General features: G+C 31.8%; 5 non-coding genes across 5 annotated transcripts; all 5 read left to right on the forward strand.

The window, feature by feature from the left end:
• Window positions 1-457: 457 nt before the first annotated feature.
• On the forward strand, window positions 458-636 carry LOC138927557 (5.8S ribosomal RNA). Its single transcript, XR_011444014.1, has one exon. It is a non-coding gene; the product is annotated as a 5.8S ribosomal RNA (ribosomal RNA).
• Window positions 637-954: 318 nt separating this feature from the next.
• On the forward strand, window positions 955-4,901 carry LOC138927559 (large subunit ribosomal RNA). Its single transcript, XR_011444016.1, has one exon. It is a non-coding gene; the product is annotated as a large subunit ribosomal RNA (ribosomal RNA).
• Window positions 4,902-10,591: 5,690 nt separating this feature from the next.
• On the forward strand, window positions 10,592-12,586 carry LOC138927564 (small subunit ribosomal RNA). The gene has a single exon (XR_011444020.1). It is a non-coding gene; the product is annotated as a small subunit ribosomal RNA (ribosomal RNA).
• Window positions 12,587-13,293: 707 nt separating this feature from the next.
• On the forward strand, window positions 13,294-13,472 carry LOC138927562 (5.8S ribosomal RNA). The gene has a single exon (XR_011444018.1). It is a non-coding gene; the product is annotated as a 5.8S ribosomal RNA (ribosomal RNA).
• A 318-nt stretch (window positions 13,473-13,790) lies between these two features.
• Window positions 13,791-17,740, forward strand: LOC138927560 (large subunit ribosomal RNA). The gene has a single exon (XR_011444017.1). It is a non-coding gene; the product is annotated as a large subunit ribosomal RNA (ribosomal RNA).
• The last annotated feature ends 7,260 nt before the right edge of the window (window positions 17,741-25,000 follow it).

The following is a 25,000-nucleotide window of genomic DNA, read 5'->3' on the forward strand; positions in this document are numbered from 1 at the left end:
TTTATATAATATTAAAACAATATAAATTATATTTATATTGATTATATAAAACTAAGACATTTCGCAACAATTATTTTAGGTATATAAAAAAATTAAACATATTTTATATGTTTAAATATAGACGAATATATTGAATATAAATTGCGTGTATATTTAATTAATATACATGCGTTGCGTGATGTATTGTTCATATTAAATTATGCGCATACATTGATAAATGCAACACCTAAAATATACATTGTTGTACCTGATATACAGGTTAATGCTTTATATAATATTAAAACAATATAAATTATATTTATATTGATTATATAAAACTAAGACATTTCGCAACAATTATTTTAGGTATAAAAATAACTTTATTGAAGGAATTGATATATGCCAGTTAAATGGTGTATTTTTAATTTCTTTCAATAAAAACATAATTGACGAATTGTATATTTATATATATTTATAAAACTCTAAGCGGTGGATCACTCGGCTCATGGGTCGATGAAGAACGCAGCAAACTGTGCGTCATCGTGTGAACTGCAGGACACATGAACATCGACATTTTGAACGCATATCGCAGTCCATGCTGTTATGTACTTTAATTAATTTTATAGTGCTGCTTGGACTACATATGGTTGAGGGTTGTAAGACTATGCTAATAAAGTTGCTTATTATTATATATTTTTATAATGATATGCATATGGTATATTATTGGATATATTTATATATTCATAATATTAAATATAAAAGCAATTATCTCAAATATTTAAAAAGAAAAAATGAAGATATACAATTCTTTCTTTTTTCAATTCAAATAATACTGAGAAATGTCTAGCATAAAAAAATTAAATTTTTTTTAACTAGAATTGTCTCTTATTTAAAGATGCGAAAATTGAAAATATATCAAATATATTGTTCTTCATAGAGATATATTGTTTATATATATATATACATTGCTTTATACAACCTCAACTCATATGGGACTACCCCCTGAATTTAAGCATATTAATTAGGGGAGGAAAAGAAACTAACAAGGATTTTCTTAGTAGCGGCGAGCGAAAAGAAATCAGTTCAGCACTAAGTCACTTTGTCTATATGGCAAATGTGAGATGCAGTGTATGGAGCGTCAATATTCTAGTATGAGAAATTAACGATTTAAGTCCTTCTTAAATGAGGCCATTTACCCATAGAGGGTGCCAGGCCCGTATAACGTTAATGATTACTAGATGATGTTTCCAAAGAGTCGTGTTGCTTGATAGTGCAGCACTAAGTGGGTGGTAAACTCCATCTAAAACTAAATATAACCATGAGACCGATAGTAAACAAGTACCGTGAGGGAAAGTTGAAAAGAACTCTGAATAGAGAGTTAAATAGTACGTGAAACTGCTTAGAGGTTAAGCCCGATGAACCTGAATATCCATTATGGAAAATTCATCATTAAAGTTATAATATTTAAATAATATTATAGAAATAGTGTGCATTTTTTCCATATAAGGACATTGTAATCTATTAACATATATAATTTATCATAAAATATGACTTATAGTTTATTCAAATTATTATGCTTGCATTTTAACATAGGATAAATGTCATTAATTTGATAAAGTGTTGATAGATTAATAAGAATACAGTGCGTTAATTTTCGGAATTATATAATGGCATAATTATCATTGATTTTTGTGTTTATTATATGCACTTGTATGATTAACAATGCGAAAGATTCAGGATACCTTCGGGACCCGTCTTGAAACACGGACCAAGGAGTCTAACATATGTGCAAGTTATTGGGATATAAACCTAATAGCGTAATTAACTTGACTATTAATGGGATTAGTTTTTTAACTATTTTATAGTTAATTAACACAATCCCGGGGCGTTCTATATAGTTATGTATAATAATATTTATATTATTTATGCCTCTAACTGGAACGTACCTTGAGCAGATATGCTGTGACCCGAAAGATGGTGAACTATACTTGATCAGGTTGAAGTCAGGGGAAACCCTGATGGAAGACCGAAACAGTTCTGACGTGCAAATCGATTGTCAGAATTGAGTATAGGGGCGAAAGACCAATCGAACCATCTAGTAGCTGGTTCCTTCCGAAGTTTCCCTCAGGATAGCTGGTGCATTTTAATGTTATATAAAATAATCTTATCTGGTAAAGCGAATGATTAGAGGCCTTAGGGTCGAAACGATCTTAACCTATTCTCAAACTTTAAATGGGTAAGAACCTTAACTTTCTTGATATGAAGTTTAAGGTTATGATATAATGTGCCCAGTGGGCCACTTTTGGTAAGCAGAACTGGCGCTGTGGGATGAACCAAACGTAATGTTACGGTGCCCAAATTAACAACTCATGCAGAAACCATGAAAGGCGTTGGTTGCTTAAAACAGCAGGACGGTGATCATGGAAGTCGAAATCCGCTAAGGAGTGTGTAACAACTCACCTGCCGAAGCAACTAGCCCTTAAAATGGATGGCGCTTAAGTTGTATACCTATACATTACCGCTAAAGTAGATGATTTATATTACTTGTAATATAAATTTTGAAACTTTAGTGAGTAGGAAGGTACAATGGTATGCGTAGAAGTGTTTGGCGTAAGCCTGCATGGAGCTGCTATTGGTACAGATCTTGGTGGTAGTAGCAAATAATCGAATGAGACCTTGGAGGACTGAAGTGGAGAAGGGTTTCGTGTGAACAGTGGTTGATCACGAGTTAGTCGGTCCTAAGTTCAAGGCGAAAGCCGAAATTTTTCAAGTAAATAAATATTACAATTATTGTGAAAATTATATACTTGAATAATTTTGAACGAAAGGGAATACGGTTCCAATTCCGTAACCTGTTGAGTATCCGTTTGTTATTAAATATGGGCCTCGTGCTCATCCTGGCAACAGGAACGACCATAAAGAAGCCGTCGAGAGATATCGGAAGAGTTTTCTTTTCTGTTTTATAGTCGTACTACCATGGAAGTCTTTCGCAGAGAGATATGGTAGATGGGCTAGAAGAGCATGACATATACTGTTGTGTCGATATTTTCTCCTCGGACCTTGAAAATTTATGGTGGGGATACGCAAACTTCTCAACAGGCCGTACCAATATCCGCAGCTGGTCTCCAAGGTGAAGAGTCTCTAGTCGATAGAATAATGTAGGTAAGGGAAGTCGGCAAATTAGATCCGTAACTTCGGGATAAGGATTGGCTCTGAAGATTGAGATAGTCGGGCTTGATTGGGAAACAATAATATGGTTTATGTGCTCGTTCTGGGTAAATAGAGTTATAATCATTTATGGTTGTAACTTGTTCCCCGGATAGTTTAGTTACGTATCCAATTGTGGAACTTTCTTGCTAAAATTTTTAAGAATACTAGTTGGGTCAAACCAATTAGTTCTTATTAATTATAACGATTATCAATTAACAATCAATTCAGAACTGGCACGGACTTGGGGAATCCGACTGTCTAATTAAAACAAAGCATTGTGATGGCCCTAGCGGGTGTTGACACAATGTGATTTCTGCCCAGTGCTCTGAATGTCAAAGTGAAGAAATTCAAGTAAGCGCGGGTCAACGGCGGGAGTAACTATGACTCTCTTAAGGTAGCCAAATGCCTCGTCATCTAATTAGTGACGCGCATGAATGGATTAACGAGATTCCTTCTGTCCCTATCTACTATCTAGCGAAACCACAGCCAAGGGAACGGGCTTGGAATAATTAGCGGGGAAAGAAGACCCTTTTGAGCTTGACTCTAATCTGGCAGTGTAAGGAGACATAAGAGGTGTAGAATAAGTGGGAGATATTAGACTTCGGTTTGGTATCGACAATGAAATACCACTACTCTTATTGTTTCCTTACTTACTTGATTAAATGGAACGTGTATCATTTCCTAGCCATTATACGGATATATTTATTATATCTTATGGTATTGGGTTTTGATGCAAGCTTCTTGATCAAAGTATCACGAGTTTGTTATATAATCGCAAACAAATTCTTTAATGAGAGATGCATTCATGTATTATCGATTTGAAAATTTGGTATAACTCCAATTACTCAGGTATGATCCAATTCAAGGACATTGCCAGGTAGGGAGTTTGACTGGGGCGGTACATCTCTCAAATAATAACGGAGGTGTCCCAAGGCCAGCTCAGTGCGGACAGAAACCACACATAGAGCAAAAGGGCAAATGCTGACTTGATCTCGGTGTTCAGTACACACAGGGACAGCAAAAGCTCGGCCTATCGATCCTTTTGGTTTAAAGAGTTTTTAACAAGAGGTGTCAGAAAAGTTACCATAGGGATAACTGGCTTGTGGCGGCCAAGCGTTCATAGCGACGTCGCTTTTTGATCCTTCGATGTCGGCTCTTCCTATCATTGTGAAGCAAAATTCACCAAGCGTTGGATTGTTCACCCATGCAAGGGAACGTGAGCTGGGTTTAGACCGTCGTGAGACAGGTTAGTTTTACCCTACTAATGACAAAACGTTGTTGCGACAGCATTCCTGCGTAGTACGAGAGGAACCGCAGGTACGGACCAATGGCACAATACTTGTTCGAGCGAACAGTGGTATGACGCTACGTCCGTTGGATTATGCCTGAACGCCTCTAAGGTCGTATCCGTGCTGGACTGCAATGATAAATAAGGGGCAATTTGCATTGTATGGCTTCTAAACCATTTAAAGTTTATTATTTATATTTTAAACGACAATGGATGTGATGCCAATGTAATTTGTAACATAGTAAATTGGGAGGATCTTTGATCACCTGATGCCATGCTAGTTACATATGAAAACATTATTTAATACAATGACAAAGCCTAGAATCAATTGTAAACGACTTTTGTAACGGGCAAGGTGTTGTAAGTGGTTGAGCAGCTGCCATACTGCGATCCACTGAAGCTTATCCTTTGCTTGATGATTCGAAATATAAAAAAAATGTAAATATGCATGTGTAAATATGTATATTTAGTATAAAAAATCTTTATATGCTATATCTAAGAAAGCATATAAGGATTTATCACGGGTTGTCCACGTTTCCCTACTAATTGTGGCCTACTAACTGTTTCGTCATCTTATTAGTGACGTGAAAAATGAAAATAATATTTTTCATTTATATTGTTATAAGTCTTAAACCTTAAGACGGCGGGAGTTGAATTACTTTCGTTTAGGTAGCCAAATGCCTCGTCATCTTATTAGTGACGTGAAAAATGAAAATAATATTTTTCATTTATATTGTTATAAGTCTTAAACCTTATAACGGCGGAAGATGAATTACTTTCTTTTAGGTAGCCAAATGCCTCGTCATCTTATTAGTGACGTGAAAAATGAAAATAATATTTTTCATTTATATTGTTATAAGTCTTAAACTTTAAGACGGCGGGAGTTGAATTACTTTCGCATAGGTAGCCAAATGCCTCGTCATCTTATTAGTGACGCGCATGATTCAATTCAAGAGATTCCTTCTGTCCCTATTTAAAACCTCACGGATATTAAAAATATTAAACATATATTGTTATAAGTCTTAAACCTTAAGACGGCGGGAGTTGAATTACTTTCGCATAGGTAGCCAAATGCCTCGTCATCTTATTAGTGACGCGCATGATTCAATTCAAGAGATTCCTTCTGTCCCTATTTAAAACCTCACGGATATTAAAAATATTAAACATATATTGTTATAAGTCTTAAACCTTAAGACGGCGGGAGTTGAATTACTTTCGCATAGGTAGCCAAATGCCTCGTCATCTTATTAGTGACGTGAAAAATGAAAATAATATTTTTCATTTATATTGTTATAAGTCTTAAACTTTAAGACGGCGGGAGTTGAATTACTTTCGCATAGGTAGCCAAATGCCTCGTCATCTTATTAGTGACGTGAAAAATGAAAATAATATTTTTCATTATATTGTTATAAGTCTTAAACCTTATAACGGCGGAAGATGAATTACTTTCGTTTAGGTAGCCAAATGCCTCGTCATCTTAATAGTGACGTGAAAAATGAAAATAATATTTTTCATTTATATTGTTATAAGTCTTAAACTTTAAGACGGCGGGAGTTGAATTACTTTCGCATAGGTAGCCAAATGCCTCGTCATCTTATTAGTGACGTGAAAAATGAAAATAATATTTTTCATTTATATTGTTATAAGTCTTAAACCTTATAACGGCGGAAGATGAATTACTTTCGTTTAGGTAGCCAAATGCCTCGTCATCTTATTAGTGACGTGAAAAATGAAAATAATATTTTTCATTTATATTGTTATAAGTCTTAAACCTTAAGACGGCGGGAGTTGAATTACTTTCGCATAGGTAGCCAAATGCCTTGTCATCTTATTAGTGACGCGCATGATTCAATTCAAGAGATTCCTTCTGTCCCTATTTAAAACCTCACGGATATTAAAAATATTAAACATATATTGTTATAAGTCTTAAACCTTAAGACGGCGGGAGTTGAATTACTTTCGCATAGGTAGCCAAATGCCTCGTCATCTTATTAGTGACGCGCATGATTCAATTCAAGAGATTCCTTCTGTCCCTATTTAAAACCTCACGGATATTAAAAATATTAAACATATATTGTTATAAGTCTTAAACCTTAAGACGGCGGGAGTTGAATTACTTTCGCATAGGTAGCCAAATGCCTCGTCATCTTATTAGTGACGCGCATGATTCAATTCAAGAGATTCCTTCTGTCCCTATTTAAAACCTCACGGATATTAAAAATATTAAACATATATTGTTATAAGTCTTAAACCTTAAGACGGCGGGAGTTGAATTACTTTCGCATAGGTAGCCAAATGCCTTGTCATCTTATTAGTGACGCGCATGATTCAATTCAAGAGATTCCTTCTGTCCCTATTTAAAACCTCACGGATATTAAAAATATTAAACATATATTGTTATAAGTCTTAAACCTTAAGACGGCGGGAGTTGAATTACTTTCGCATAGGTAGCCAAATGCCTCGTCATCTTATTAGTGACGCGCATGATTCAATTCAAGAGATTCCTTCTGTCCCTATTTAAAACCTCACGGATATTAAAAATATTAAACATATATTGTTATAAGTCTTAAACCTTAAGACGGCGGGAGTTGAATTACTTTCGCATAGGTAGCCAAATGCCTCGTCATCTTATTAGTGACGCGCATGATTCAATTCAAGAGATTCCTTCTGTCCCTATTTAAAACCTCACGGATATTAAAAATATTAAACATATATTGTTATAAGTCTTAAACCTTAAGACGGCGGGAGTTGAATTACTTTCGCATAGGTAGCCAAATGCCTCGTCATCTTATTAGTGACGCGCATGATTCAATTCAAGAGATTCCTTCTGTCCCTATTTAAAACCTCACGGATATTAAAAATATTAAACATATATTGTTATAAGTCTTAAACCTTAAGACGGCGGGAGTTGAATTACTTTCGCATAGGTAGCCAAATGCCTCGTCATCTTATTAGTGACGCGCATGATTCAATTCAAGAGATTCCTTCTGTCCCTATTTAAAAACTCACGAATATTAAAAATATTAAAAATATTTTCATATGGATATGCAATCGTATGGATATCCAAATATGTGTGGGAAAGTCGTACTTCCTATACGATAAATGACCGGATTGACGAAACCGTGTTCAAAAAGGTATATAGGGTAGGTGGTGTTCGGCCTACCAATATAATATTAAAATAATATTATATTAAACAGAAGATCGCCAGTATTAATATATAAGCATATGGTTATGAATACATATGCATATAACATATATGAAAATATATGAATATATAAAAAAAAATATATATGAATATGAAAATATTTATATGTATATGGAATATATGGTAGGTGATGATGTTAGCCTACCATATAATATATAATATAATAATTTAATTATATTATATTAAATATGGAAATATTAAAAATATATTAAAAATATTAAAAATATTTTCATATGGATATGCAATCGTATGGATATCCAAATATGTGTGGGAAAGTCATACTTCCCATACAATAAATGACCGGATTGACGAAACCGTGTTCAAAAAGGTATATAGGGTAGGTGGTGTTCAGCCTGCCAATATAATATTAAAATAATATTATATTAAACAGAAGACCGCCAGTATTAATATATGAGCATATGGTTATGAATACATATGCATATAACATATATGAAAATATATGAATATAAAAAAATATATATGGATATGAAAATATTTATATGTATATGAAATATATGGTAGGTGATGAGGATAGCCTACCATATAATATATAATATAATAATTTAATTATATTATATTAAATATGGAAATATTAAAAATATATTAAAAATATTAAAAATATTTTCATATGGATATGCAATCGTATGGATATCCAAATATGTGTGGGAAAGTCATACTTCCCATACAATAAATGACCGGATTGACGAAACCGTGTTCAAAAAGGTATATAGGGTAGGTGGTGTTCGGCCTACCAATATAATATTAAAATAATATTATATTAAACAGAAGACCGCCAGTATTAATATATGAGCATATGGTTATGAATACATATGCATATAACATATATGAAAATATATGAATATAAAAAAATATATATGGATATGAAAATATTTATATGTATATGAAATATATGGTAGGTGATGGTGATAGCCTACCATATAATATATAATATAATAATTTAATTATATTATATTAAATATGGAAATATTAAAAATATATTAAAAATATTAAAAATATTTTCATATGGATATGCAATCGTATGGATATCCAAATATGTGTGGGAAAGTCATACTTCCCATACAATAAATGACCGGATTGACGAAACCGTGTTCAAAAAGGTATATAGGGTAGGTGGTGTTCGGCCTACCAATATAATATTAAAATAATATTATATTAAACAGAAGACCGCCAGTATTAATATATAAGCATATGGTTATGAATACATATGCATATAACATATATGAAAATATATGAATATAAAAAAATATATATGGATATGAAAATATTTATATGTATATGAAATATATGGTAGGTGATGGTGATAGCCTACCATATAATATATAATATAATAATTTAATTATATTATATTAAATATGGAAATATTAAAAATATATTAAAAATATTAAAAATATTTTCATATGGATATGCAATCGTATGGATATCCAAATATGTGTGGGAAAGTCATACTTCCCATACAATAAATGACCGGATTGACGAAACCGTGTTCAAAAAGGTATATAGGGTAGGTGGTGTTCAGCCTGCCAATATAATATTAAAATAATATTATATTAAACAGAAGACCGCCAGTATTAATATATGAGCATATGGTTATGAATACATATGCATATAACATATATGAAAATATATGAATATAAAAAAATATATATGGATATGAAAATATTTATATGTATATGAAATATATGGTAGGTGATGGGGATAGCCTACCATATAATATATAATATAATAATATTTATTATATTATAATAAATATGGAAATATTAAATTATTTTCATATGGATATGGATATGGATATGGATATGGATATACATATTCATATGGATATACTAAAATATACTGAAATATACCGATGAGTATATTTAGGTGAGGGTAAAAAGGCAAATAAATACCCAGCTTGACGAAAGTGTGTTCAAAAAGGTATATAGGGTAGGTGGTGTCGTCCTACCAATATAGTATATTATTTATATTATATGAATATACTAAAATACCGATGAGTATTTTTAGGTGAGGGAAAGAAGGCAAATAAATACCCAGCTTGACGAAAGTGTGGTCAAAAAGGTATATATGGTAGGTGGTGTAAGCCTATCTATATAATATAACATACTATATTATATATTATATATACACTATATTGTATACTTAGATAATATCGTTGAAGCGTCTACGTCTTATTATAAATTATAATTTGACAAGTTTCCAATTATTATCGTTAATTTCTGGTTCTAGGCAAATAAAAATTTCTTTTTATTATATCCTAGTAAGTATATGGAATTAAATTTAATTTCATATACGTATATGATAATAGTAGTAATATTATTATTATTATTATTGTATAAATAAATATGAATAAACTATATATATGAAAATATATAAATATATGAAAATTAAAAAGTGCTTAGTTTTATATCATATAAAACTAGACTTTTATATACAAAGAAAATAAATTTTAAATTTATTATCAAAATACATATGCGATAATTTTATTATAAAATTAAGCAAATATATATATGTGAATATATACAAATTGTTGTATGTGAAAATATAAAGATATTTTAGAATTAAATATATGCATAATATTGTATTTTATTAAAAAAAATATTAAAGAAGGCTTATATAAATAAAAAGACCGCCCGCTCATATAAATACCCTAACACAAACGAGGGTTTAAGAAAAAGCCATGAAAAAAATATACCCTGAGGTGTATGCGTTGGGCACCCGAGGGATATATTATAAATATATATATATATATATATATTTTAATAAATGAACGAATATTGAATGCCATATAATAATTGGCCAAATTCGTTAATATTTTAATTTATACAAATATTTGCAATATTTATTTTCTATATATCAATATGAAAATGAAATATATCAAAGATATAAACATTATTCTGGTTGATCCTGCCAGTAGTTATATGCTTGTCTCAAAGATTAAGCCATGCATGTCTAAGTACACACGCATTAAAAGTGAAACCGCAAAAGGCTCATTATATCAGTTATGGTTCCTTAGATCGTTAACAGTTACTTGGATAACTGTGGTAATTCTAGAGCTAATACATGCAATTAAAACATGAACCTTATGGGACATGTGCTTTTATTAGGCTAAAACCAAGCGATCGCAAGATCGTTATATTGGTTGAACTCTAGATAACATGCAGATCGTATGGTCTTGTACCGACGACAGATCTTTCAAATGTCTGCCCTATCAACTTTTGATGGTAGTATCTAGGACTACCATGGTTGCAACGGGTAACGGGGAATCAGGGTTCGATTCCGGAGAGGGAGCCTGAGAAACGGCTACCACATCTAAGGAAGGCAGCAGGCGCGTAAATTACCCACTCCCAGCTCGGGGAGGTAGTGACGAAAAATAACAATACAGGACTCATATCCGAGGCCCTGTAATTGGAATGAGTACACTTTAAATCCTTTAACAAGGACCAATTGGAGGGCAAGTCTGGTGCCAGCAGCCGCGGTAATTCCAGCTCCAATAGCGTATATTAAAGTTGTTGCGGTTAAAACGTTCGTAGTTGAACTTGTGCTTCATACGGGTAGTACAACATACAATTGTAGTTAGTACTATACCTTTATGTATGTAAGCGTATTACCGGTGGAGTTCTTATATATGTTTAAATACTTGTATTTTTTCATATGTTCCTCCTATTTAAAAACCTGCATTAGTGCTCTTAAACGAGTGTTATTGTGGGCCGGTACAATTACTTTGAACAAATTAGAGTGCTTAAAGCAGGCTTCAAATGCCTGAATATTCTGTGCATGGGATAATGAAATAAGACCTCTGTTCTGCTTTCATTGGTTTTCAGATCAAGAGGTAATGATTAATAGAAGCAGTTTGGGGGCATTAGTATTACGACGCGAGAGGTGAAATTCTTGGACCGTCGTAAGACTAACTTAAGCGAAAGCATTTGCCAAAGATGTTTTCATTAATCAAGAACGAAAGTTAGAGGTTCGAAGGCGATCAGATACCGCCCTAGTTCTAACCATAAACGATGCCAGCTAGCAATTGGGTGTAGCTACTTTTATGGCTCTCTCAGTCGCTTCCCGGGAAACCAAAGCTTTTGGGCTCCGGGGGAAGTATGGTTGCAAAGCTGAAACTTAAAGGAATTGACGGAAGGGCACCACCAGGAGTGGAGCCTGCGGCTTAATTTGACTCAACACGGGAAAACTTACCAGGTCCGAACATAAGTGTGTAAGACAGATTGATAGCTCTTTCTCGAATCTATGGGTGGTGGTGCATGGCCGTTCTTAGTTCGTGGAGTGATTTGTCTGGTTAATTCCGATAACGAACGAGACTCAAATATATTAAATAGATATCTTCAGGATTATGGTGTTGAAGCTTATATAGCCTTCATTCATGGTAGCAGTAAAATGTTTATTGTGTTTGAATGTGTTTATATAAGTGGAGCCGTACCTGTTGGTTTGTCCCATTATAAGGATACTAGCTTCTTAAATGGACAAATTGCGTCTAGCAATAATGAGATTGAGCAATAACAGGTCTGTGATGCCCTTAGATGTCCTGGGCTGCACGCGCGCTACAATGAAAGTATCAACGTGTATTTCCTAGACCGAGAGGTCCGGGTAAACCGCTGAACCACTTTCATGCTTGGGATTGTGAACTGAAACTGTTCACATGAACTTGGAATTCCTAGTAAGTGTGAGTCATTAACTCGCATTGATTACGTCCCTGCCCTTTGTGCACACCGCCCGTCGCTACTACCGATTGAATTATTTAGTGAGGTCTCCGGACGTGATCACTGTGACGCCTTGTGTGTTACGGTTGTTTCGCAGAAGTTGACCGAACTTGATTATTTAGAGGAAGTAAAAGTCGTAACAAGGTTTCCGTAGGTGAACCTGCGGAAGGATCATTATTGAATGAATCTTATCCGTTATTAAAATATTTATTATATATAAATATATAAATAAAAATTACCCAAAAATAAAAGACATATATATTATATTGAATATATAGACCATTTGTTGTCTTCAATATAAATTGCGTGTATATTTAATTAATATACATGCGTTGCGTGATGTATTGTTCATATTAAATTATGCGCATACATTGATAAATGCAACACCTAAAATATACATTGTTGTACCTGATATACAGGTTAATGCTTTATATAATATTAAAACAATATAAATTATATTTATATTGATTATATAAAACTAAGACATTTCGCAACAATTATTTTAGGTATATCAAAAAATTAAACATATTTTATATGTTTAAATATAGACGAATATATTGAATATAAATTGCGTGTATATTTAATTAATATACATGCGTTGCGTGATGTATTGTTCATATTAAATTATGCGCATACATTGATAAATGCAACACCTAAAATATACATTGTTGTACCTGATATACAGGTTAATGCTTTATATAATATTAAAACAATATAAATTATATTTATATTGATTATATAAAACTAAGACATTTCGCAACAATTATTTTAGGTATAAAAATAACTTTATTGAAGGAATTGATATATGCCAGTTAAATGGTGTATTTTTAATTTCTTTCAATAAAAACATAATTGACGAATTGTATATTTATATATATTTATAAAACTCTAAGCGGTGGATCACTCGGCTCATGGGTCGATGAAGAACGCAGCAAACTGTGCGTCATCGTGTGAACTGCAGGACACATGAACATCGACATTTTGAACGCATATCGCAGTCCATGCTGTTATGTACTTTAATTAATTTTATAGTGCTGCTTGGACTACATATGGTTGAGGGTTGTAAGACTATGCTAATAAAGTTGCTTATTATTATATATTTTTATAATGATATGCATATGGTATATTATTGGATATATTTATATATTCATAATATTAAATATAAAAGCAATTATCTCAAATATTTATAAAAGAAAAAATGAAGATATACAATTCTTTCTTTTTTCAATTCAAATAATACTGAGAAATGTCTAGCATAAAAAAAATTAAATTTTTTTTAACTAGAATTGTCTCTTATTTAAAGATGCGAAAATTGAAAATATATCAAATATATTGTTCTTCATAGAGATATATTGTTTATATATATATACATTGCTTTATACAACCTCAACTCATATGGGACTACCCCCTGAATTTAAGCATATTAATTAGGGGAGGAAAAGAAACTAACAAGGATTTTCTTAGTAGCGGCGAGCGAAAAGAAATCAGTTCAGCACTAAGTCACTTTGTCTATATGGCAAATGTGAGATGCAGTGTATGGAGCGTCAATATTCTAGTATGAGAAATTAACGATTTAAGTCCTTCTTAAATGAGGCCATTTACCCATAGAGGGTGCCAGGCCCGTATAACGTTAATGATTACTAGATGATGTTTCCAAAGAGTCGTGTTGCTTGATAGTGCAGCACTAAGTGGGTGGTAAACTCCATCTAAAACTAAATATAACCATGAGACCGATAGTAAACAAGTACCGTGAGGGAAAGTTGAAAAGAACTCTGAATAGAGAGTTAAATAGTACGTGAAACTGCTTAGAGGTTAAGCCCGATGAACCTGAATATCCATTATGGAAAATTCATCATTAAAGTTATAATATTTAAATAATATTATAGAAATAGTGTGCATTTTTTCCATATAAGGACATTGTAATCTATTAACATATATAATTTATCATAAAATATGACTTATAGTTTATTCAAATTATTATGCTTGCATTTTAACATAGGATAAATGTCATTAATTTGATAAAGTGTTGATAGATTAATAAGAATACAGTGCGTTAATTTTTCGGAATTATATAATGGCATAATTATCATTGATTTTTGTGTTTATTATATGCACTTGTATGATTAACAATGCGAAAGATTCAGGATACCTTCGGGACCCGTCTTGAAACACGGACCAAGGAGTCTAACATATGTGCAAGTTATTGGGATATAAACCTAATAGCGTAATTAACTTGACTATTAATGGGATTAGTTTTTTAACTATTTTATAGTTAATTAACACAATCCCGGGGCGTTCTATATAGTTATGTATAATAATATTTATATTATTTATGCCTCTAACTGGAACGTACCTTGAGCAGATATGCTGTGACCCGAAAGATGGTGAACTATACTTGATCAGGTTGAAGTCAGGGGAAACCCTGATGGAAGACCGAAACAGTTCTGACGTGCAAATCGATTGTCAGAATTGAGTATAGGGGCGAAAGACCAATCGAACCATCTAGTAGCTGGTTCCTTCCGAAGTTTCCCTCAGGATAGCTGGTGCATTTTAATGTTATATAAAATAATCTTATCTGGTAAAGCGAATGATTAGAGGCCTTAGGGTCGAAACGATCTTAACCTATTCTCAAACTTTAAATGGGTAAGAACCTTAACTTTCTTGATATGAAGTTTAAGGTTATGATATAATGTGCCCAGTGGGCCACTTTTGGTAAGCAGAACTGGCGCTGTGGGATGAACCAAACGTAATGTTACGGTGCCCAAATTAACAACTCATGCAGAAACCATGAAAGGCGTTGGTTGCTTAAAACAGCAGGACGGTGATCATGGAAGTCGAAATCCGCTAAGGAGTGTGTAACAACTCACCTGCCGAAGCAACTAGCCCTTAAAATGGATGGCGCTTAAGTTGTATACCTATACATTACCGCTAAAGTAGATGATTTATATTACTTGTAATATAAATTTTGAAACTTTAGTGAGTAGGAAGGTACAATGGTATGCGTAGAAGTGTTTGGCGTAAGCCTGCATGGAGCTGCTATTGGTACAGATCTTGGTGGTAGTAGCAAATAATCGAATGAGACCTTGGAGGACTGAAGTGGAGAAGGGTTTCGTGTGAACAGTGGTTGATCACGAGTTAGTCGGTCCTAAGTTCAAGGCGAAAGCCGAAAATTTTCAAGTAAAAATAAATATTACAATTATTGTGAAAATTATATACTTGAATAATTTTGAACGAAAGGGAATACGGTTCCAATTCCGTAACCTGTTGAGTATCCGTTTGTTATTAAATATGGGCCTCGTGCTCATCCTGGCAACAGGAACGACCATAAAGAAGCCGTCGAGAGATATCGGAAGAGTTTTCTTTTCTGTTTTATAGTCGTACTACCATGGAAGTCTTTCGCAGAGAGATATGGTAGATGGGCTAGAAGAGCATGACATATACTGTTGTGTCGATATTTTCTCCTCGGACCTTGAAAATTTATGGTGGGGATACGCAAACTTCTCAACAGGCCGTACCAATATCCGCAGCTGGTCTCCAAGGTGAAGAGTCTCTAGTCGATAGAATAATGTAGGTAAGGGAAGTCGGCAAATTAGATCCGTAACTTCGGGATAAGGATTGGCTCTGAAGATTGAGATAGTCGGGCTTGATTGGGAAACAATAATATGGTTTATGTGCTCGTTCTGGGTAAATAGAGTTATAATCATTTATGGTTGTAACTTGTTCCCCGGATAGTTTAGTTACGTATCCAATTGTGGAACTTTCTTGCTAAAATTTTTAAGAATACTAGTTGGGTCAAACCAATTAGTTCTTATTAATTATAACGATTATCAATTAACAATCAATTCAGAACTGGCACGGACTTGGGGAATCCGACTGTCTAATTAAAACAAAGCATTGTGATGGCCCTAGCGGGTGTTGACACAATGTGATTTCTGCCCAGTGCTCTGAATGTCAAAGTGAAGAAATTCAAGTAAGCGCGGGTCAACGGCGGGAGTAACTATGACTCTCTTAAGGTAGCCAAATGCCTCGTCATCTAATTAGTGACGCGCATGAATGGATTAACGAGATTCCTTCTGTCCCTATCTACTATCTAGCGAAACCACAGCCAAGGGAACGGGCTTGGAATAATTAGCGGGGAAAGAAGACCCTTTTGAGCTTGACTCTAATCTGGCAGTGTAAGGAGACATAAGAGGTGTAGAATAAGTGGGAGATATTAGACTTCGGTTTGGTATCGACAATGAAATACCACTACTCTTATTGTTTCCTTACTTACTTGATTAAATGGAACGTGTATCATTTCCTAGCCATTATACGGATATATTTATTATATCTTATGGTATTGGGTTTTGATGCAAGCTTCTTGATCAAAGTATCACGAGTTTGTTATATAATCGCAAACAAATTCTTTAATGAGAGATGCATTCATGTATTATCGATTTGAAAATTTGGTATAACTCCAATTACTCAGGTATGATCCAATTCAAGGACATTGCCAGGTAGGGAGTTTGACTGGGGCGGTACATCTCTCAAATAATAACGGAGGTGTCCCAAGGCCAGCTCAGTGCGGACAGAAACCACACATAGAGCAAAAGGGCAAATGCTGACTTGATCTCGGTGTTCAGTACACACAGGGACAGCAAAAGCTCGGCCTATCGATCCTTTTGGTTTAAAGAGTTTTTAACAAGAGGTGTCAGAAAAGTTACCATAGGGATAACTGGCTTGTGGCGGCCAAGCGTTCATAGCGACGTCGCTTTTTGATCCTTCGATGTCGGCTCTTCCTATCATTGTGAAGCAAAATTCACCAAGCGTTGGATTGTTCACCCATGCAAGGGAACGTGAGCTGGGTTTAGACCGTCGTGAGACAGGTTAGTTTTACCCTACTAATGACAAAACGTTGTTGCGACAGCATTCCTGCGTAGTACGAGAGGAACCGCAGGTACGGACCAATGGCACAATACTTGTTCGAGCGAACAGTGGTATGACGCTACGTCCGTTGGATTATGCCTGAACGCCTCTAAGGTCGTATCCGTGCTGGACTGCAATGATAAATAAGGGGCAATTTGCATTGTATGGCTTCTAAACCATTTAAAGTTTATTATTTATATTTTAAACGACAATGGATGTGATGCCAATGTAATTTGTAACATAGTAAATTGGGAGGATCTTTGATCACCTGATGCCATGCTAGTTACATATGAAAACATTATTTAATACAATGACAAAGCCTAGAATCAATTGTAAACGACTTTTGTAACGGGCAAGGTGTTGTAAGTGGTTGAGCAGCTGCCATACTGCGATCCACTGAAGCTTATCCTTTGCTTGATGATTCGAAATATAAAAAAAATGTAAATATGCATGTGTAAATATGTATATTTAGTATAAAAAATCTTTATATGCTATATCTAAGAAAGCATATAAGGATTTATCACGGGTTGTCCACGTTTCCCTACTAATTGTGGCCTACTAACTGTTTCGTCATCTTATTAGTGACGTGAAAAATGAAAATAATATTTTTCATTTATATTGTTATAAGTCTTAAACCTTAAGACGGCGGGAGTTGAATTACTTTCGTTTAGGTAGCCAAATGCCTCGTCATCTTATTAGTGACGTGAAAAATGAAAATAATATTTTTCATTTATATTGTTATAAGTCTTAAACCTTATAACGGCGGAAGATGAATTACTTTCTTTTAGGTAGCCAAATGCCTCGTCATCTTATTAGTGACGTGAAAAATGAAAATAATATTTTTCATTTATATTGTTATAAGTCTTAAACTTTAAGACGGCGGGAGTTGAATTACTTTCGCATAGGTAGCCAAATGCCTCGTCATCTTATTAGTGACGCGCATGATTCAATTCAAGAGATTCCTTCTGTCCCTATTTAAAACCTCACGGATATTAAAAATATTAAACATATATTGTTATAAGTCTTAAACCTTAAGACGGCGGGAGTTGAATTACTTTCGCATAGGTAGCCAAATGCCTCGTCATCTTATTAGTGACGCGCATGATTCAATTCAAGAGATTCCTTCTGTCCCTATTTAAAACCTCACGGATATTAAAAATATTAAACATATATTGTTATAAGTCTTAAACCTTAAGACGGCGGGAGTTGAATTACTTTCGCATAGGTAGCCAAATGCCTCGTCATCTTATTAGTGACGTGAAAAATGAAAATAATATTTTTCATTTATATTGTTATAAGTCTTAAACTTTAAGACGGCGGGAGTTGAATTACTTTCGCATAGGTAGCCAAATGCCTCGTCATCTTATTAGTGACGTGAAAAATGAAAATAATATTTTTCATTTATATTGTTATAAGTCTTAAACCTTATAACGGCGGAAGATGAATTACTTTCGTTTAGGTAGCCAAATGCCTCGTCATCTTAATAGTGACGTGAAAAATGAAAATAATATTTTTCATTTATATTGTTATAAGTCTTAAACTTTAAGACGGCGGGAGTTGAATTACTTTCGCATAGGTAGCCAAATGCCTCGTCATCTTATTAGTGACGTGAAAAATGAAAATAATATTTTTCATTTATATTGTTATAAGTCTTAAACCTTATAACGGCGGAAGATGAATTACTTTCGTTTAGGTAGCCAAATGCCTCGTCATCTTATTAGTGACGTGAAAAATGAAAATAATATTTTTCATTTATATTGTTATAAGTCTTAAACTTTAAGACGGCGGGAGTTGAATTACTTTCGCATAGGTAGCCAAATGCCTTGTCATCTTATTAGTGACGCGCATGATTCAATTCAAGAGATTCCTTCTGTCCCTATTTAAAACCTCACGGATATTAAAAATATTAAACATATATTGTTATAAGTCTTAAACCTTAAGACGGCGGGAGTTGAATTACTTTCGCATAGGTAGCCAAATGCCTCGTCATCTTATTAGTGACGCGCATGATTCAATTCAAGAGATTCCTTCTGTCCCTATTTAAAACCTCACGGATATTAAAAATATTAAACATATATTGTTATAAGTCTTAAACCTTAAGACGGCGGGAGTTGAATTACTTTCGCATAGGTAGCCAAATGCCTCGTCATCTTATTAGTGACGCGCATGATTCAATTCAAGAGATTCCTTCTGTCCCTATTTAAAACCTCACGGATATTAAAAATATTAAACATATATTGTTATAAGTCTTAAACCTTAAGACGGCGGGAGTTGAATTACTTTCGCATAGGTAGCCAAATGCCTTGTCATCTTATTAGTGACGCGCATGATTCAATTCAAGAGATTCCTTCTGTCCCTATTTAAAACCTCACGGATATTAAAAATATTAAACATATATTGTTATAAGTCTTAAACCTTAAGACGGCGGGAGTTGAATTACTTTCGCATAGGTAGCCAAATGCCTCGTCATCTTATTAGTGACGCGCATGATTCAATTCAAGAGATTCCTTCTGTCCCTATTTAAAACCTCACGGATATTAAAAATATTAAACATATATTGTTATAAGTCTTAAACCTTAAGACGGCGGGAGTTGAATTACTTTCGCATAGGTAGCCAAATGCCTCGTCATCTTATTAGTGACGCGCATGATTCAATTCAAGAGATTCCTTCTGTCCCTATTTAAAACCTCACGGATATTAAAAATATTAAACATATATTGTTATAAGTCTTAAACCTTAAGACGGCGGGAGTTGAATTACTTTCGCATAGGTAGCCAAATGCCTCGTCATCTTATTAGTGACGCGCATGATTCAATTCAAGAGATTCCTTCTGTCCCTATTTAAAACCTCACGGATATTAAAAATATTAAACATATATTGTTATAAGTCTTAAACCTTAAGACGGCGGGAGTTGAATTACTTTCGCATAGGTAGCCAAATGCCTCGTCATCTTATTAGTGACGCGCATGATTCAATTCAAGAGATTCCTTCTGTCCCTATTTAAAAACTCACGAATATTAAAAATATTAAAAATATTTTCATATGGATATGCAATCGTATGGATATCCAAATATGTGTGGGAAAGTCGTACTTCCTATACGATAAATGACCGGATTGACGAAACCGTGTTCAAAAAGGTATATAGGGTAGGTGGTGTTCGGCCTACCAATATAATATTAAAATAATATTATATTAAACAGAAGATCGCCAGTATTAATATATAAGCATATGGTTATGAATACATATGCATATAACATATATGAAAATATATGAATATATAAAAAAAAATATATATGAATATGAAAATATTTATATGTATATGGAATATATGGTAGGTGATGATGTTAGCCTACCATATAATATATAATATAATAATTTAATTATATTATATTAAATATGGAAATATTAAAAATATATTAAAAATATTAAAAATATTTTCATATGGATATGCAATCGTATGGATATCCAAATATGTGTGGGAAAGTCATACTTCCCATACAATAAATGACCGGATTGACGAAACCGTGTTCAAAAAGGTATATAGGGTAGGTGGTGTTCAGCCTGCCAATATAATATTAAAATAATATTATATTAAACAGAAGACCGCCAGTATTAATATATGAGCATATGGTTATGAATACATATGCATATAACATATATGAAAATATATGAATATAAAAAAATATATATGGATATGAAAATATTTATATGTATATGAAATATATGGTAGGTGATGAGGATAGCCTACCATATAATATATAATATAATAATTTAATTATATTATATTAAATATGGAAATATTAAAAATATATTAAAAATATTAAAAATATTTTCATATGGATATGCAATCGTATGGATATCCAAATATGTGTGGGAAAGTCATACTTCCCATACAATAAATGACCGGATTGACGAAACCGTGTTCAAAAAGGTATATAGGGTAGGTGGTGTTCGGCCTACCAATATAATATTAAAATAATATTATATTAAACAGAAGACCGCCAGTATTAATATATGAGCATATGGTTATGAATACATATGCATATAACATATATGAAAATATATGAATATAAAAAAATATATATGGATATGAAAATATTTATATGTATATGAAATATATGGTAGGTGATGGTGATAGCCTACCATATAATATATAATATAATAATTTAATTATATTATATTAAATATGGAAATATTAAAAATATATTAAAAATATTAAAAATATTTTCATATGGATATGCAATCGTATGGATATCCAAATATGTGTGGGAAAGTCATACTTCCCATACAATAAATGACCGGATTGACGAAACCGTGTTCAAAAAGGTATATAGGGTAGGTGGTGTTCGGCCTACCAATATAATATTAAAATAATATTATATTAAACAGAAGACCGCCAGTATTAATATATAAGCATATGGTTATGAATACATATGCATATAACATATATGAAAATATATGAATATAAAAAAATATATATGGATATGAAAATATTTATATGTATATGAAATATATGGTAGGTGATGGTGATAGCCTACCATATAATATATAATATAATAATTTAATTATATTATATTAAATATGGAAATATTAAAAATATATTAAAAATATTAAAAATATTTTCATATGGATATGCAATCGTATGGATATCCAAATATGTGTGGGAAAGTCATACTTCCCATACAATAAATGACCGGATTGACGAAACCGTGTTCAAAAAGGTATATAGGGTAGGTGGTGTTCAGCCTGCCAATATAATATTAAAATAATATTATATTAAACAGAAGATCGCCAGTATTAATATATAAGCATATGGTTATGAATACATATGCATATAACATATATGAAAATATATGAATATATAAAAAAAATATATATGAATATGAAAATATTTATATGTATATGGAATATATGGTAGGTGATGATGTTAGCCTACCATATAATATATAATATAATAATTTAATTATATTATATTAAATATGGAAATATTAAAAATATATTAAAAATATTAAAAATATTTTCATATGGATATGCAATCGTATGGATATCCAAATATGTGTGGGAAAGTCATACTTCCCATACAATAAATGACCGGATTGACGAAACCGTGTTCAAAAAGGTATATAGGGTAGGTGGTGTTCAGCCTGCCAATATAATATTAAAATAATATTATATTAAACAGAAGATCGCCAGTATTAATATATAAGCATATGGTTATGAATACATATGCATATAACATATATGAAAATATATGAATATATAAAAAAAATATATATGAATATGAAAATATTTATATGTATATGGAATATATGGTAGGTGATGATGTTAGCCTACCATATAATATATAATATAATAATTTAATTATATTATATTAAATATGGAAATATTAAAAATATATTAAAAATATTAAAAATATTTTCATATGGATATGCAATCGTATGGATATCCAAATATGTGTGGGAAAGTCATACTTCCCATACAATAAATGACCGGATTGACGAAACCGTGTTCAAAAAGGTATATAGGGTAGGTGGTGTTCAGCCTGCCAATATAATATTAAAATAATATTATATTAAACAGAAGACCGCCAGTATTAATATATGAGCATATGGTTATGAATACATATGCATATAACATATATGAAAATATATGAATATAAAAAAATATATATGGATATGAAAATATTTATATGTATATGAAATATATGGTAGGTGATGAGGATAGCCTACCATATAATATATAATATAATAATTTAATTATATTATATTAAATATGGAAATATTAAAAATATATTAAAAATATTAAAAATATTTTCATATGGATATGCAATCGTATGGATATCCAAATATGTGTGGGAAAGTCATACTTCCCATACAATAAATGACCGGATTGACGAAACCGTGTTCAAAAAGGTATATAGGGTAGGTGGTGTTCGGCCTACCAATATAATATTAAAATAATATTATATTAAACAGAAGACCGCCAGTATTAATATATGAGCATATGGTTATGAATACATATGCATATAACATATATGAAAATATATGAATATAAAAAAATATATATGGATATGAAAATATTTATATGTATATGAAATATATGGTAGGTGATGGTGATAGCCTACCATATAATATATAATATAATAATTTAATTATATTATATTAAATATGGAAATATTAAAAATATATTAAAAATATTAAAAATATTTTCATATGGATATGCAATCGTATGGATATCCAAATATGTGTGGGAAAGTCATACTTCCCATACAATAAATGACCGGATTGACGAAACCGTGTTCAAAAAGGTATATAGGGTAGGTGGTGTTCGGCCTACCAATATAATATTAAAATAATATTATATTAAACAGAAGACCGCCAGTATTAATATATAAGCATATGGTTATGAATACATATGCATATAACATATATGAAAATATATGAATATAAAAAAATATATATGGATATGAAAATATTTATATGTATATGAAATATATGGTAGGTGATGGTGATAGCCTACCATATAATATATAATATAATAATTTAATTATATTATATTAAATATGGAAATATTAAAAATATATTAAAAATATTAAAAATATTTTCATATGGATATGCAATCGTATGGATATCCAAATATGTGTGGGAAAGTCATACTTCCCATACAATAAATGACCGGATTGACGAAACCGTGTTCAAAAAGGTATATAGGGTAGGTGGTGTTCAGCCTGCCAATATAATATTAAAATAATATTATATTAAACAGAAGACCGCCAGTATTAATATATGAGCATATGGTTATGAATACATATGCATATAACATATATGAAAATATATGAATATAAAAAAATATATATGGATATGAAAATATTTATATGTATATGAAATATATGGTAGGTGATGGGGATAGCCTACCATATAATATATAATATAATAATATTTATTATATTATAATAAATATGGAAATATTAAATTATTTTCATATGGATATGGATATGGATATGGATATGGATATACATATTCATATGGATATACTAAAATATACTGAAATATACCGATGAGTATATTTAGGTGAGGGTAAAAAGGCAAATAAATACCCAGCTTGACGAAAGTGTGTTCAAAAAGGTATATAGGGTAGGTGGTGTCGTCCTACCAATATAGTATATTATTTATATTATATGAATATACTAAAATACCGATGAGTATTTTTAGGTGAGGGAAAGAAGGCAAATAAATACCCAGCTTGACGAAAGTGTGGTCAAAAAGGTATATATGGTAGGTGGTGTAAGCCTATCTATATAATATAACATACTATATTATATATTATATATACACTATATTGTATACTTAGATAATATCGTTGAAGCGTCTACGTCTTATTATAAATTATAATTTGACAAGTTTCCAATTATTATCGTTAATTTCTGGTTCTAGGCAAATAAAAATTTCTTTTTATTATATCCTAGTAAGTATATGGAATTAAATTTAATTTCATATACGTATATGATAATAGTAGTAATATTATTATTATTATTATTGTATAAATAAATATGAATAAACTATATATATGAAAATATATAAATATATGAAAATTAAAAAGTGCTTAGTTTTATATCATATAAAACTAGACTTTTATATACAAAGAAAATAAATTTTAAATTTATTATCAAAATACATATGCGATAAT

This window comes from Drosophila bipectinata, unplaced genomic scaffold, assembly GCF_030179905.1.
Source record: "Drosophila bipectinata strain 14024-0381.07 unplaced genomic scaffold, DbipHiC1v2 scaffold_32, whole genome shotgun sequence".
NCBI lineage: Eukaryota > Metazoa > Arthropoda > Insecta > Diptera > Drosophilidae > Drosophila > Drosophila bipectinata.